Raw genomic sequence first — 16,138 nt, forward strand, 5'->3', positions numbered from 1 at the left:
CCCCACCATTCTATGATTCTATGACTCTGTAACCCCAGGGCAGTGTGTGTCTGCACTTGAGCCCATGAAAGAGCCCAGCAGCTCTATTTTGCAAAGCTGAATGTCTAATACTACTTACATCACTAATCAAGCCTTCTAATGTCATTGAGGTTTGGTTACTTTGTTTGCTAAGCCAGCATCCTACTTTGCATAGCTGAGTTAATAAAGCAGATACTCCTACACCTGGAGCAAATATACTAGTTGCTATTATTGCTGAGGGAGACCAAAGGTAACATGGTCATCACATTCGCCAGTAAATGCATGCACAAATTGTTTTGGACAATGATGTTTCTAAATCATTGTGTGATTAGGCACCAAGATCGTCAGTTGTCCCAAACTGTGTGGTCCCCTGTGTAATCTCGAGGGTATCCCAGGCCATACCTGGTCCCCACAGATCAGAAACATTCCCTTTGGTAACTGCATATGCACAAGACTAGGCCTGGGTCTTTTTGGTGCAGTATAATTGCACCAAGATGTTGTGTTCTTATACACGCCCAGGATGGGATCCACATTCTGTCCCAAATGTTTTGGTATTGCTGGTAAAATTAAACATAACACAAAAATCCATCTTTATAGATCCCAATAATTCTAACTCCTGTGGCTCTGTTGTCATTATTGGTAGCTATGAAACCATCAAATCCCAGCTGTCAACTTTGCCATTACCCCTAACTAAGGGATTTGTTTTTAATGCCTTTGGTACAGGCCATTGTGCCACATCTGATGGAACTCCCACCAAACAGGTAGAAAAAGGATTATCTGGAGTGGTCATTGATAAACATATTGTAGACTGATTGATGGCTTTGGCCAGCGTAAGCCACATGTTGTGCTTGGGTTGTTGAAATTGCCTAAAACCATTTACCACAATCATTTGAAGCATCAACAGTGTGACAAAATCCATTTTTTTTTTACTCCTGATCAAAAACAATCCTTCACCAATGAGTCTAAAACACAAACCACCTTTTAGCTTCTCAATGTCAAATGTTCTGTTCTTCCAAGTTCCATTCCTGACACCTAAACCACCTTAGAAAGTTTCCACTGTCAGAAAACCACTGTTCATCACCACATTTACAGCAAAATGCAGGGCATCACGGCCAACAGTTTTTACACTCGTTGAGGCAAGGGACTGAGGATGGAAAGGACGAGCCCAGCGGTCCGTGAGGGCCGGGGCCGGCGGTGTCGGCGCGGTGTGTGTGGGGGGCTCCGGAGACACCGACCGGGCGCGGGAAGCGGCTGCGCGGCGGCGGCTGCGGATGGAAGGGGCGGGGGGGGTCTGGCTCACTCCGTGCCGGCCCCGGCCCCGGCGGCGCAGTCGCTGTTACTCTCTCCCATGTTTTCTTTGTCTCCCCTTGCGTGCCCGATGGTGCCCAGTCTGACATGGGGTCGTGCTCCCCCCTTCTCCTCTGATCATCCTGCACACCCCAATCAGCGACAGCACCGGGCTGTGTTTCAGCGGCACAGGCTGCACCGGGCTGTGTTTCAGTGGTACAGACCAGACAAATGGGTCAGATTAAAGTCCACCCCCCCGCTTTTCTAACAAGCGATGTAAAAGTGAGACTGCTGCCTCCTTATCCATGTTGTCGGCTCCTGCCGGCCTAAAAAAACCAGCTCGTGGCCTAAAAAACCAGCTCGAAGCCTGAAAAAGAAAAACAGCTCCAAGCCTACTTCATGCGGCGATCAACCCAGGGTCCGATTCTCAGCTGGGTGGGAAGAAATCAGTCCTACTCAATGTGAGTGATAGCAGAAATCTTCTTCCCTTTATTGAGAGCAGGCTCTAACTTACATACACAGCAGCTTCAAAGCTAGCTCAGCAACAGCAGCTGGTAGGTTACATTTTCATGTTCATCCTGCTTGCAGTTCCTGTGATAAGCAAGCCTCCCTTCCCGTCTTGTTTTTCCCCAAAGTTGTTAACCACCTTTAGCCGAAAACAGTCCGACCTTGAGGGAACAGAACACGCCTGCTGTCTACGTGACAGCAACTGCTTTAACCATGGCTCTGACTCTGGTCTTGATTGTGCATCAAATCCATATAACTAGAGCCCAGGCTGCCTTGCCCCAACGGGCCCAGCATTATACCCCGGGATCCGTGTCTGTGCTCCCTCAAGATTTTCTCCACAAGCATGGACGCTCAGCCCTGCCTGCTCCCTCTCCCAGTGCAGGCCCTGGCAGAGCCCACAGCAGGGCTGCCTGCAGTCACTCACATGGGGCCTGGGCACGGCAGGGAGCTCTTGGGCTCAAAAAACTGTCCTTCAGAAGCTCCCAGCTCTGCTCACCTCCTTTGTCCCTCAGGGCAGTTTCCCAGGGGATCTCATCCACTCTCTTAAAGTTCAGGGTCCTGACTCTACCTGGCAAATTTACCGAGGGAGCATCAATCCCCTCATCCAGATCATTGAGAAGGGTGTTAAACAGAACAGGGCCCAGCACTGAGCCCTGGGGAACACACTGGTGACCAGCCAACAACTGGGTTTTGGAGGAGAGGAGCCTGAGGGGTGAGCTCAGGAATGGTTACAGATGCATCAAGGGTGGGTGTGAGGAGGCTGGAGCCAGGCTGTGCTCAGGGATGGCCAGTGACAGGACAAGGGGCAACAAGCTGGAACTGAAGAGCTTCCAAAGAGACACAAGGACAAAGTTGTTCCCTGTTGAGGTGAGGGAGCACTGGCAGGGGCTGCCCAGATGGGCTGTGGAGGCTCCTTCTCTGGAGACATTCCAACCCAGCTGGAGGAGTTCCTGAGTGCCCTGCTCTAGGTGGTGCTGCCCTGGCAGGGGGGTTGCACTGGCTGAGCTCTGCAGGTTTATTAAGGCCAAGAGCCAAAAACTTTGCGGCACGTGAGCAGCAACGTGGCCTCGTGGGCAAGAAGCCAATGGCAGCCTGGGGGCATCCAGCAGAGTGTGGGCAGCAGGGCCAAGGGGCTTCTGCTCCCCCTCTGCTCTGCCACATGTGCTGAGGCCTCAGCTGGAGTCCTGTGCCCAGTTGTGGGCTCCCCAGCTGCAGAGGGACAGGGAACTGCTGCAGAGAGGCCAGTGCAGGGACACCCAGATGCTCAGGGGACTGGAGCATCTTCCTTGTGAGGAAAGGCTGCTGGACTTTGGACAGTTCAGCTTGGAGGAGACTGAGGGGGGACCTCGTTAATACTTACAAGTGCTGAAAGCTGCATGCCAAGGAGAGGAGGCAGCAGGGAGGGTTTTTCCTGTAGTGTCCAGTGACAGGACAGGGGGTATTGAACAAAAGCTGTAACACAAACAATTCCCCTTAAGGAAAAGCTTCTTTCCTGTTGAGGTGAGGGAGCCCTGGCCCAGGCTGCCCAGGGAGGGTGTGGAGGCTCCTTCTTGGGAGGTTTCCAAACCCACTTGGACACCTTCCTGTTGTAACGGTGCAAGCAATATTCATTCAAAGATGTAGAGAGGCTGGGTAATGCACCTGCAGAGACATACACAGCCAACACAGTGCAACCAACAGAGGGACTCAAAGCCACCCTTCCTTGGCTGGCTACTTCCTTATATGCTGCTTCTGCCCATGTGATCACCCAGGGCCCAACTGATTAACTTGCAGCACCTGTTTCTGATAGTTGGAAGTAGCTTGCCAGCTGCATTAACTTGTCCCCACCATCTTTATTCAAGCTGGCTGGTCCAAGTCATATTTGTACCTACAAATATTTGGTTCTGTCATGCTGTTTGAAGAACTCTGTCCGTCCCTGGGACTTCTTGAGCTACTGCTTGAAACGTGACAGGCCAGACATGGGGAGCACTGGTTAAGGTTTGATGACGGAGCTTTATTGTTTTTACCAAAGCACTTTGCGTCCCTCAAACAACACGGAACAAATCCAGGTTTGTTGACATGAAGGGTAACAAAGAGTTTCCAGCTGTAGAAAATGGTTCTCACAGGGTGAAGAAAGCCAGAAAATCAAACGTACACAAACTGGAAGAAACCCAAGTGCTAAACTCGGTGTCTAAACTACTGAGCAACGATGCAAAAGAAAACTGCTGGTAGGTCCAAGGTTTGCCATGGAGCACAGGGAGGAGCTCATGGAATAGCCCCTGGCATGGGCCCCGCTCAGAGCTGCAGCTGCCCGGTCAGCGACGGGCCCAGAGAGAAGGCCGTCTGCTCCAGGCCCTGCGGAGCCACTCTCGCAGGCTGAGTCTGGAGGGAGCTGCTCTCTCTGCATCTCTCAGGGTGCACTGCGTTTGAGCTGCCAGGTTTGCTACTGACGAGACGGTGTCTTCTGGCAGGTTTTCAAGGGCTGCAACAGAGAGGAACAGAGCTGAGATCAGAGCCTGTGTTCACCCCAGGAACCCCTCCTGCCAGGGCAACCCCCAGCTGTTCCCACAGCCCAGAGGGAGCCGGGCCCAACGGCATCAGCCGGAAGGTGCTGAATACCCCCCGGGCTCCTGACATCTCTCTCTGCTCTCCCTGGCCGGGGCAGGGGCCGCAGCTCCCTTCCCAGGGCCTCTCGTCCTCCCTGCCAGTCCCCGCTGCCGCCCCGCTGCCCTCACTCACCCTCATGGATGGGCTGCAGCAATTCCTGATGCCCCCTCAGGTGCTGCCCGGCAAGCCCTGCGAACGCACAGTCGGTCAGTGCCCCAGCGGCACAGTTGCCTCACAGGTCCCTGCAGCCCGGCCACACGCCCCCCTCCCCTTGGGAGGGCTGAGCCCAGGCTCTTCCCCGGGCGAGCGAGCGCCAGGCGCAGGGCAGGGCTGGCACAGGGCGCAGGGAGCCTCGCGGGCGCCAGGGCCCTGCACCGGGCACTCGCGGCTCCGCAGCCACGCGGCTGATTCCTGCGGCCGCGCCACAGCCGGGGCTGGGGCCGAGCTGCAGCGGGGCAGGGAGGGACAGGGGCTGTGTCTCACCCAGGAACCTGACGGCCGCCTCTCGTATGGGCTGCTGATGGCTCCAAAGGCACCGCGCTGCCTGCTGCACATAGTGCGCGGCTCTGCTGCCGCACCCTGACAGCTGCAGACGGACAGGGGACAAAGGGAAGGGTTGGTACCGACCGTGGCCCTGTGCCCGGGACGGGCTGTGGCAGTGGGCAGGGGCACAGCTTGCCCAGGCTGGGGCTGCTGCTTGGGGACCATCCTTACCAGGTACTTGCCCACTTCCAATGTCTTCCTCTTCTCCAGGAGCTTTCTGAGCCTCCTCTTCTTCAGGAAGGCGGCAGCTCCAAGCAGGGTTACCCGAGAGGCCTGCAGACACACAGAGCAGGGAGATGCTACCGCTGCCCAGGGCACAGGACGGGCGTCCTCTCACCCGGGCAAAGCTCATGGCCCTTCCTGGCCCTGGGGACCTCCCGCGGGGACATGGGCAGGTCAGAGATCCTCACCTCTGCCACCTCCGGGCTCTCGTCATGCAGGAGGCAGAGCAGTTCGATCACGTTCTCATACACCCGTGTCTTCATCGGCTGTCTTTCCTTTTTGTTGACAGACTGCATCAGACGTTGGAAGAGCTCAAGGGAGAGCAGCTGCACACTGCTGGTGGTCTGGTGGAAAAGAAAGAGGACAAGAGCTCAGCACCGGCTGCTGCAGGCCCACCTGGGCATGGCTCTGAAAATGCACAGAGCACAAAGGTTCCTGGCAGCAGCCAGTGCCTGTGGTGGGGGGCACAAAGCCTTACGTGGTGAAAGAGTGGCTGGAGCCTCCCAGTCAGCTCCAGAACGAGGGTGCTGCAAACTGGGCTGTTGGCAGCCTGGAGCATCATTTTGAGCAAGGAGAGGGTCGTTTCGACCACCTCGTCATCTAGGTCCTGCAGTAGCTCCAGGAGGCTTTCCTGCAGGATCCACATGCTTTTGGCCTGTGTGCAACACGATGCTTGTGGTGAAGCCGTGAAAAGCTGCACTGCCAAAATCACTCCAGTGCTTCAACCCCATGCTGCTGCCTCGGGAGCCAGAAGCCAAAGGCCTGCCACAAGGGACTTGGGGAGGCCAGCAGGGAGGCAGGAGGGCTGGCAGGAGCTGCCAGAGCTCCCAAAGCACAGCCAAGCCCCAGCTGCATGTCCCCCAGCTCCCCTCACCCAGCCCCACGCCCCCAGCACGGCTCTGGACGGCTGCCTCCTGCCTACCTTCGAGGGCTCGTTGCAGGTGGTGATGAGGGCATTGAGCATCAGCCACTGCATCTGGCTGCACTTGCTCCGCAGGTACCTCGGTGCCAGCTGCAGGACATGTTCGTCTAATGCCCTCACCTCAGGGCAGGTCAGGAGCTGAAACACAGCAAGCAGTGACGAGGACGCCCGGCTCTCCCAGGGCTCTCCCAGGGCTCCACCTCAGCCCGGCCCTCAGGGTCACCTCAGCCAGGAACGCCATGATAGGGATCTCCCAGCACACCTCCTCACATCTCAGCACCTGCAGCAGGCGCTCAGTCAGCTTGTAGCATATGGTAGTCGACATCCTGCACATCTCCCTGGCAAGAGCGGTCAAGAAGACACCGTTGGCCCTGAGCAGGGTGGGCAAATCCCTCCCTCCGCTGAAGGCAGGTCTGGTTTAGTTTGGGGGTTGTGGGGGGTGCTCCATCTGCAGGGGGAAATGGTTGGGGGGAGCTGGGAGAAGGGGGCTGTCACCTGCCAAGCAGCCCCATCGCATAGTGCCGGGACTCATCCTTGAGGAGTAATTCCCAGCCACGCTGCTTCTTCATTTCAGACACCACATCCCCATAGCCCAGGCAGCAGAGCAGCTCTTTCACAGTGCGCAGCACAAACCTGTGTGCAGAGCAAAGCCCAGGTCACACCAGGAGCCCTGGGCCCAGCTCCGGGCCGTGGCAGGGCTGGCAGGACTGGCGTGGGGCACCTGCTGGGGGTGGTGGGAAGGTGGCCTTCTGGCTGGTGCTCCTGGCAGAAGCAGGCGTTGGGCAGCTTGTCCGCGAGGAAGAAACTTTGGAAGAGCAGAGCCAGGAAGAAGGCAGGAAAATTCTCCCACAAGCTTGGTGGGTAGTCGGGCATCTGAAGGATGGCCTGCAGCGCTCTGGTTGCCTGCAGGAAAGAAACAGCCCAAGACAGAGCTCAGCACCCAGACGACTCCGTGCAGGGCCTGAGTGCGGGGGTGAGCAGAGGCGCGGGACAGAAACTCACGGCCATGGGATTGATTTCAATGCTGTCCCCTTTGGAGGTGGATGTTCTGTGCAGGGGCATGTCCTCCAGCACGCCGAGCAGCTCCTGCAGCACCTCCTCTGCTTTCTCACTCTCGGACACAAGCTTCCTCCAGAGGGCCCCAGCAATACTGCAGGCCCAGAGATCAATGTCAGAGGGGGCTTGGCCGCAGCACCGAGGCCTGGGCAACTGTGGGGGCTGGGGCTGGCCTCCAGCCCTGCCTCTGCCCGCTGCCCCCAGCGACGGGGCCTCGAGGGGCAGGGAAGGAACAGGGCAGTGGGCTCTGGGACTGGCAAACCGAGAGGCCAGAGGGCTCTAAAAATCTCCGTCTGCCTGGCAGCTCCACGGGCCGGGCCCTACGGCTGCTGAGCCTGGGGCTGTCAGGGCAGGCCGGGTCCCATTACCTGGGGCACAACGGGGCACAGTGCAGCAGGGTCACCACCGCATCATGGGGGTGGACGTTGGCCAGCAGCAGAGAAACCACACCTGCCAAGTGCTCAGTCACATGGCTGGGCTGCTCCTCTTCTGTCAGGTTCCAGCCTGGAAGGGGCAAAGAGCGAGCTGAGGCAGAGCTGAGGGGAACACAGCTGAGCCCCCCGCTCCCCGGGCAGGGCCAACCCCGGCACAGGGCTGCTGGGGACGCTGACCTGTGTCTCTCCGGCTGCAGTCTGGGGGGGCCCAGGGGATAGAGCCCAGCCCTGGGGAACAGCCCCAGCCCCTCTTTCCCTGGGGATGCCCAGCGGGACCGGGACAGGGCCCAGGCGGCTGCAGCCACCAGCGCTGGGGCCCAGCTCAGCCACTCACCCGCCTCCAGCAGCTGGACCTCCTCCTCCACCTCAGCGGGCTGCCCCTCCTCCACCTCAGCGGGCTGCCCCTCCTCCACCTCAGCAGGCTGCCCCTCCTGCACCACATTGGGCTGCCCCTCCTGCACCACACTGGGCTGCCCCTCCTGCACCACATTGGGCTGCCCTGCTGCATCAGCCCCAGAGTCTTCCTCCTGCTCTTCCTCTTCTCCCATCCAGGCGAGCCTGGGCACCCTGGGGGGTTTCTCCTCCCTCCTGCTGAGGCCTGGCCTCGAGGGCTGCTGCTGCCGCATGGCTGGGAAACGTTGGGCAAAGTGCTGAGGGTCAGTGGGGAACGAGGGGTCTGCACACGGCTCCTGGCAGCCACAATCTGTCCCGTCCTGTCCTCCGGGCACTCTGGGGTGGTCATGGCTGCGCCAGTGCTACATCATGCCAGAGAACCAAGGGCTCTGTGACACGCTGCCACGGCCCGTGGGGCCCCGTTTCCCCCTCACACTGGCCCCAGCCCCGCCCAGCTCCAAAGGAGCTCCCTGGGACAGCACCTCCGAGCCCAGCACAGCCCAGAAACAACTCCCAGGACGCAGGGTCATGGCTGGGGGAGCGTTGGTGGGCATCTCCAGGGACAGGTTTCTTGGGGATCCCCACCATTTGGGAATCTCCAAGTGCCATCTCACAATCCAGGCGTCTGCAACAAGCAGTCTTTTCAGTTTTGGCAGAAAAAGCCCCTGTTGTTTCCCCCCCTTGGTACTGGAATTACTCAGACTTGTTCCAGTAAATATCTTTAGCAGCTGCAGCTTCGCAGCTCAACATCTCCAATCAATTAGCAGGATATCAATCACCTGGACTACAGTTTCTTGTATCAGAAGGAAAGAGGTTTCATTGGCAAGTCTTAGTAAGACAATGATTTTACAGACACCCAGCAGCAGTCCTCTGTCTTCCCTCAGCCACGTGCCAATTGCACAACGATTCTCCAGCAGCTTCAGTCTCAGCTGGCTCACTTTCAGTGGCTTATTTCTACAGATGCCCCTGCCCCAGCACTAACAAATTCTGCTTAGAAAAACCTCAATAAAAAAGGAAAACAACCCAAAGCAGCGAGCTTTAGAGTTGGGTTTGAACTGGAGAAAACATTTGGCAGAAAATGATATCCACAAGGGGAAAAGAATCATCTCATTGTCTCAGTTCTCAGTGACACATGAGGCAAGAGCTTTGTGCTGGAGCTGAGAACAAAACTGATCTTGTGATGGCCTGTCTGAAAAAAGCTACTGCCAGCTTTTGCCTCCTCTTCAATCCACATCAGCAAGGAAAGTGAGATTTCCTTGGGGGTGAACTGCACACCTATAAACACACAGGTTGTAAAGAGTCAGGCAGGTCCCACCGAGAACAGGTCACACAGGAACGTGTCCAGGAGAGTCTTGAAGAGCTCCAGAGCAGGAGCCTCCACACCCTCCCTGGGCAGCCTGGGCCAGGGCTCCCTCACTCAAACACTCCAACAGTTTCTCCTTGTGTTTCAATGGAACTGTTTGTGTTGCAGCTTCATCCCATCACCCCTTGTCCTGCCACTGGATACAACAGAGAGAAAGTGCTGCCCCAAGCTCCTGACACCCACCAGTGAGAGATTTGGAGCTATGAATGAGCTGCCCCCTCAGTCTCCTCTTCTCCAGCCTGAACAGCCCCAGGGCCCGCAGCCTTTCCTCACAAGGAAGATGCTCCAGTCCCCTGAGCATCTGGGTGGCCCTGCACTGGCCTCTCTGCAGCAGTTCCCTGTCCCTCTGCAGCTGGGGAGCCCACAACTGGGCACAGGACTCCAGCTGAGGCCTCAGCACATGTGGCAGAGCAGAGGGGGAGCAGAAGCCCCTTGGCCCTGCTGCCCACACTCTGCTGGATGCCCCCAGGCTGCCATTAGCTTCTTGCCCACGAGGCCACGTTGCTGCTCACGTGCCGCAAAGTTTTTGGCTCTTGGCCTTAATAAACCTGCAGAGCTCAGCCAGTGCAACCCCCCTGCCAGGGCAGCACCACCTAGAGCAGGGCACTCAGGAACTCCTCCAGCTGGGTTGGAATGTCTCCAGAGAAGGAGCCTCCACAGCCCATCTGGGCAGCCCCTGCCAGTGCTCCCTCACCTCAACAGGGAACAACTTTGTCCTTGTGTCTCTTTGGAAGCTCTTCAGTTCCAGCTTGTTGCCCCTTGTCCTGTCACTGGCCATCCCTGAGCACAGCCTGGCTCCAGCCTCCTCACACCCACCCTTGATGCATCTGTAACCATTCCTGAGCTCACCCCTCAGGCTCCTCTCCTCCAAAACCCAGTTGTTGGCTGGTCACCAGTGTGTTCCCCAGGGCTCAGTGCTGGGCCCTGTTCTGTTTAACACCCTTCTCAATGATCTGGATGAGGGGATTGATGCTCCCTCGGTAAATTTGCCAGGTAGAGTCAGGACCCTGAACTTTAAGAGAGTGGATGAGATCCCCTGGGAAACTGCCCTGAGGGACAAAGGAGGTGAGCAGAGCTGGGAGCTTCTGAAGGACAGTTTTTTGAGCCCAAGAGCTCCCTGCCGTGCCCAGGCCCCATGTGAGTGACTGCAGGCAGCCCTGCTGTGGGCTCTGCCAGGGCCTGCACTGGGAGAGGGAGCAGGCAGGGCTGAGCATCCCGCTGGTACAGGCACTGAGCCCTGAAGGAGGCTGAAGCTGGTCACATCTCAAAGAGCAGTTCTCAGCTGGCCTGTGCTCGGGGGCCAGGGCTGGAAGTGGCTGGTCTAAGGGTCTGGAAGTGGTGTCAGGGGACAGGTTCTCCTGTCTGTTCAAGCAACAACCAGCTGGGCTGCATCTGGGAAGTCACAAATCACGTTTGAGGGCACTTGTGGGCATGGAGATGTTCTACAGGGCCCAAGAATCTCTTGCATGTGTTCTCCTGTGGGGCTCAGGGATGCTGCCAGTCCTGCAAAGGCTTCAGCAGAGCTCTTGTCCTCCACACAAAGGCGGGAAGCACTTGGTTGGGGTTTTTAATACAAAGTACATAGGTGTCGTGGTTTGGCCCAGCCAGCACAGAGGCACCACGACAGCCTCTCGCTCGGTGCCCCCATCCACCCCCACCCTCGTCAGGATGGCAGAGGCCCCAGAGAAAAGGGAGGAGGAAGAGAAGCAAGGTTGTTGTGGATGGAGACAAGGGCAGGGAGGGCTGGCTGCCCGTTACGGTTCCCGGCAAAACAGGCTCCAGTGCTCGACTGAGAGAGGAAAGGAGGAAAGTTTATTCTGCTACCAACATGAAACAGAACGGAACAAAAGCAAAAAGGGAGCAGGATGATGAGAAAATGACAACCACGGGACACAGTCCTTGGGGAACATCTCTGGCGTGGATTCTTCACACCTCCTCTCTTTCCTCACTGACCTTGGAGTCCGCGTGGTTGTTTCTCTCACTCTTCCCACTCCTTGCATCGCCAGCAGACAGAGAAGAAGGAGGGACAGGAGGAGGAAGAAACAGGAAGAACCGTCATTTTCCAGCTTCTCCAAAAGTGATGGTGGAGGCGGCTCATTGGCTCAGCCCCAGCAGTGGGGCTGGCTCAGAGCTGGGCAGGGTTTCCAGCGACTTCTTACAGGAGCCATCTTTACAGCCCCTTCCCCCTTCCCAGAAACGGCTGTCATGTCAAACCCTGACCACAAAACATCAAACTCAGTCACTTTCCCCAGCAGAGACGTACCGGCGCTTGGCTTGGAAGCACCAGCAGCACTTGGCAAACAAGCTCCGCAGCGAGCGCTGCTGCCTTGCAGACGGCAGGATCCAGCGGGTCTGAGTGGCCAGGCAGCAGATGGAGGGCTCGGGGTCTGTCTGCAGGGCCTGGAGGGCTGTGGCAGAAGGAGAAAGGGCCGGGATGAACCCCCGTGGCTTGTGTATGGCCGCCCCGGGCAGCCCCTCCAGACCCTGCCGGCCCCACGCGGCTCTCGCCCTGGCAGCAGGAGCACGTGGCACCAGGGCATGTGCTGGGAGCTGCTGCTCAGGAAGGCCTCAGAGCTCCCAAGCCTCTCCTCTGCCCTGCCAGCGTTTCCCTGGGGCAGAGCAAGGAAGGGCCGTCCCAGCCCCAGCCGTACTCACCGCAGTGGATCTCTCTCAGCCTCTCCTCGCTCCTGTCCCTGGAGAATCGCGCAGCAACCCCTGAGCAGAGAGCCCCGTCAGAGCTGCTGCCGCCCAGCACGTCCCCAGCTGCCCCTCGCTGCCGGCAGCAGCGGGGCCGGGCTGCCAGGAGAGGGGCTCTGGGGGCTGCAACTCACCCACAAACCTGATGGCCGCCGCTCGCACGCTGCCCTGCGAGTCCTGGAGGTACCGCAGGCTCTGCTGCAGGTACATGTCAGCTCTTCGCCTGTCCTTCCTCACCTGGAGAGAGTAAGAGGCTGGGATGGACCCTCCACTGCCGGCCAGAGCAGTCCCTTCTCCCGCTGATCCCCTTCCCAGCCCGGGCACGGCCATCTCCCCAGCAGAGGCCTGTGGGGCCGAGGTACGGAGCCGCAGGCAGAGGCGGCTCTGGGGTGCCAAGACCCCTCTGCCCATCTGTCCGGGCTGCCAAAAGGACTGGGGTCTCCTCCAGCGGCCTGCGGGGTGGGGAGGGGAGCGTGGCTGGAGAAGAGCCCCTGGGGCCTCTGTGCTGGAGGGCTCCAGGCTGCGGGCCCGGGCCTTTGTCCTCACCAGGCACTCTGGGATCCTCCACGAGTCCTCGGAGCCGATGAAGCGCGTGGGCTTTTTGCACCGCAGGACGTCCATCACAGCCAGGAGGGTGTGCTGAGCCACCTGCAGAGCAGCAGAGGATGGGAACTGGCATCACGGCTTGGGGAAGGAGAGCCGGCGTCCCGCTCCTCTTGGCCAGGCGGCCTGCTGTTCCCAGCCCCGTATGGGGAGAGGCAGAGCCCGAGCGGGGGGCAGTGCCCGGGGCAGGGACATGGGGCAGCCAGCACCGCAGCTGCCTGGTGCTGCCGGCCAGCAGCAGCGAGATCCCGGAGAGCTGAGGGGCCGTCCCAGAGACACTGGGGCGGGCCGGAGCCAGCGGCACCTGCCAGGGGCACGTCCAGGGGCCTTTAGGCCACTAAAGGCCTGGGCTGCTCTGGGCAGATGGACCCCACCGGCCGCACCCCTGGGGAAATCAGGAAAGCCCATGGGGTGCATTCAGGCCCCGGGTGGCCACGGGCAGTGGCTGCTGAGAGCTGCTGCGCCAGGGCAGGCAGGGTGGGCAACGTCCGTGCCAGCTGCCAGCAGCCCCCACCCATGAGCCTCGGCCACCCCCGGGGTCTCTTCTCCCCCTTCCCCGCATCGCCGGCCCGCTTTGCAATCTGTACCTCGGCCACGCTCTCACAATGGTCGCTGCTGCGGAAGTAGAGCGGGACCAGCGCCCTCCTCAAATGGCTCTTCATCTTCTTCATGTCCTGGCGCTCCACAGTCCCCACCAGCTCTTGGAAGAAGCTGATGGAGAGCTGCCGCAGCTGGAGGCACTCCTGGCAGAGAGGAGGGCAGGGCAGGATGAGCAGAAGCACGAGGGAGGCCGATGGGAGGGGAGATGCTCTGGGCTCAGCTCCCACAGAGGCCTTACGTCGTCAAAGAGCGGCAGCAGCGGCTCCAAGAGCTGGACGGCGATGCAGCTGGCGAGCTGTCCCTCCAGGTGAAACATCACGTTCTGCAGGACAGCCAGGGCCCGAGCCCTCACCTCCATGTTGGCATCCTGCAGCGTCTCTGCAATATCTGGCAGCAGGAACACCATTTCTTTTGCCTGGGTGAAGCAGAGATTTCCTGTGAGGCGGGGCAAAGACCACCCACCCTGGCCAACGTGCTCTGGCCGCTGAGCACCAGGCTCCCCCCGGCTCCCGGCACAGGAGTCGCTGCAGCGGGCTCCTGGCTGGTGGTGGCCGTGGCAGGCAGAGGAGCAGGGCCAGGGGAGGGCAGCAGAGACTCCCTGTGCGCTGCTCAGCCGCTGCTTTGTCCAACCACCCCAGCGGGGCAGATGGCTGGGGAACCCTGACCCTGGAAAGCTCCCCAGGCACCCACCAGCCCCGTCCACGGCAGGAAGGGCGCTTGGAGCCGTCCCCCCGCCTCCTGACCCCCAGCCAGGGCTAAACCTCCGTGTGGGCCAACGTGGCTCCACTCGACACCTCGCTCACCGTCTGATGTCTCCATGAGAGGGCGCGGAGACCCGCGAGCACCAACACGCGGTTCTCCCTCATCTCTGGGCTCCTCAGGTACTTCTGGAGCAGCTGCAGGCGGTCAGTGCTCTTCCCTTCAGCGTCGAACTCTTGCACCTGAGACAAAGAGACAAAGTGGTGAGAGAGGGGCAGAGCCTGTGGGGCTCCTGCTTCCCACGGGCAGCTCGGAGCAGGGTCCCGGGGCAGCCCTGCCCGCGCAGGACCGCACGGCAGCTTTGCCCACTCCTCCTGCCCTCTGACCATCAGCAGCCTCTTGTCCTCAGCCAGGGCTGGTTCCTTACCATCTGCTTCACGTCCTTGGTCTGCTGCTCCTCAGGGCCCAGCTACCGGTTCCAATCGTCAGCGACATCCAGCAGCTTGTGGAAGAAGTCCGGCAGTGCCACGTCCTGGAGCAGCAGCGTCTCCCACATGGCCAGGCCGGCGCTGCCAAGTCCAGAGCATTTGGTCAGCGGGGCTGTCACGCAGCCCTGGCCCTGCCCAAGGCCCCTGGCCCGTGGGCAAGCAGGAGAAGGCTGAGGGGAGGGGGTTCCCTGTGGGGCAGGGAGGAGCGTGGTGGCTGGCAAGTGTGCAGGGGCGGTGGGCCCTGCTCCTCGGGGCTGGGGGGGCTGATACCTGTCAGACAGTGGGATTTGGCTGGACATGCTGTCAACCAGCGCCATGGGGTTGCTGTGGGCCAGCGGGACAATCAGGCCCATCAGGCTCCGCCGGGCTGCCAGTTTGCTGGTGTTCTCCAAGCTCTTGTGGATGGAGCTGACGACGTCTGACACCTGGAGGGGACACGGACTGTCTGGAGCGCGGCCCTTTCCTCAGCTGCCCCTTCCCACCCCTCTCGGAGAGGCAAGGCAAGGCAAGGCAAAAGCAGGAGCAAAGGCCTCGAGGGCAGGGCAGCTCAGCCAGAGGCTACTTACATCGCCCAGCCAGGGGTCAGGCTCTCTCATGGCCTCGTTCAGCACCCTCCTGGCCCCCTGCTCGTCTTCGGTGCTGGTGTCCTGCATGGCTTCGATGGCCGACAAGACGGACCTTCTCTTCTCTAAACACGATACAGGACCTAGCAGAGGAGGAAGAGCAGGGAGGGCTGTAGAGCAGAGCTGCGGGCAGGAGTGGGCAGAGGAAGGAGCTCTGCCCTTTGTCCCCATGCCCCCTTCCTGGGCACAGCCTCCCCGGGTGTCGTGGTTTGGCATGATAGCTTCTTCTCGTAAGGGGGAAGGGGCTGTAAAGATGGCTCCTGTGAGAAGTTGCTCGCAACTCTCCCCAGCTCTGAGCCAGACCCACTGCCGGGGCTGAGCCAATGAGCCACCTCCACCATCACTTTTGAAGAAGAAGCTAGAAGAGGAGGTTTCTTCCTCCATCTTCCTCCATCTTCTTCCTTCTCTGCCTTTTCTTTTCCTTCGGGCTGGTGGTGGTGCAAGGAGTGGGAACAGCGAGAGAAACAACCACGCGGACTCCAAGGTCAGTGATGAAAGAGAGGAGGAGGCCGTGTCCCAAGGAAGGGACCCAATATCCACAGCTGTATAAACTTGAATAAACTTTCCTGCTTTCCTCTCTCAGTCGAGTGCTGGAGTCTGTCTTACCCTTTAACCATAACTGACAGCGAGCCCTCCCTGCCCTTGTCTCAATCCACAGCAACCTTGCTTATCTTTTTACTACCATTTCACTGAGGCCTCTGCCATCCTGACAAGGGTGGGGGTGGATGGGGGCACCGAGCGAGAGACTGTCGTGGTGCTGCTGTGCTGGCTGGGCCAGACCACGACACCGGGGCTCTCGGGGACAGAGGCTGCGATGCTGGAGCCCCTCACTCACCGTCTTCTGATGACTCAGAACTCTCACTCATCGCATACACCAGGGTTTCGTCCCATGTCACCCTGTGCTTGAGTTTCTTTTTCGTAGCGCCGGGAGCCCCATCCTCCTTCCCAGCTCCCTTCGAGGAGCTGGCGACTGTCGGCACGCTCGGGGAGGGCACACGAATGCGGTCAGGGCGGGAATGGCGAAGCCTTTGCAAGGCGCCTCGTCTCTCGGAGATTGTCAGGGACTGTGTCAAAGAGAAGCTGCGCTGGCTCAGGGC

Source organism: Colius striatus, chromosome 13, assembly GCF_028858725.1.
Source record: "Colius striatus isolate bColStr4 chromosome 13, bColStr4.1.hap1, whole genome shotgun sequence".
Lineage (NCBI taxonomy): Eukaryota > Metazoa > Chordata > Aves > Coliiformes > Coliidae > Colius > Colius striatus.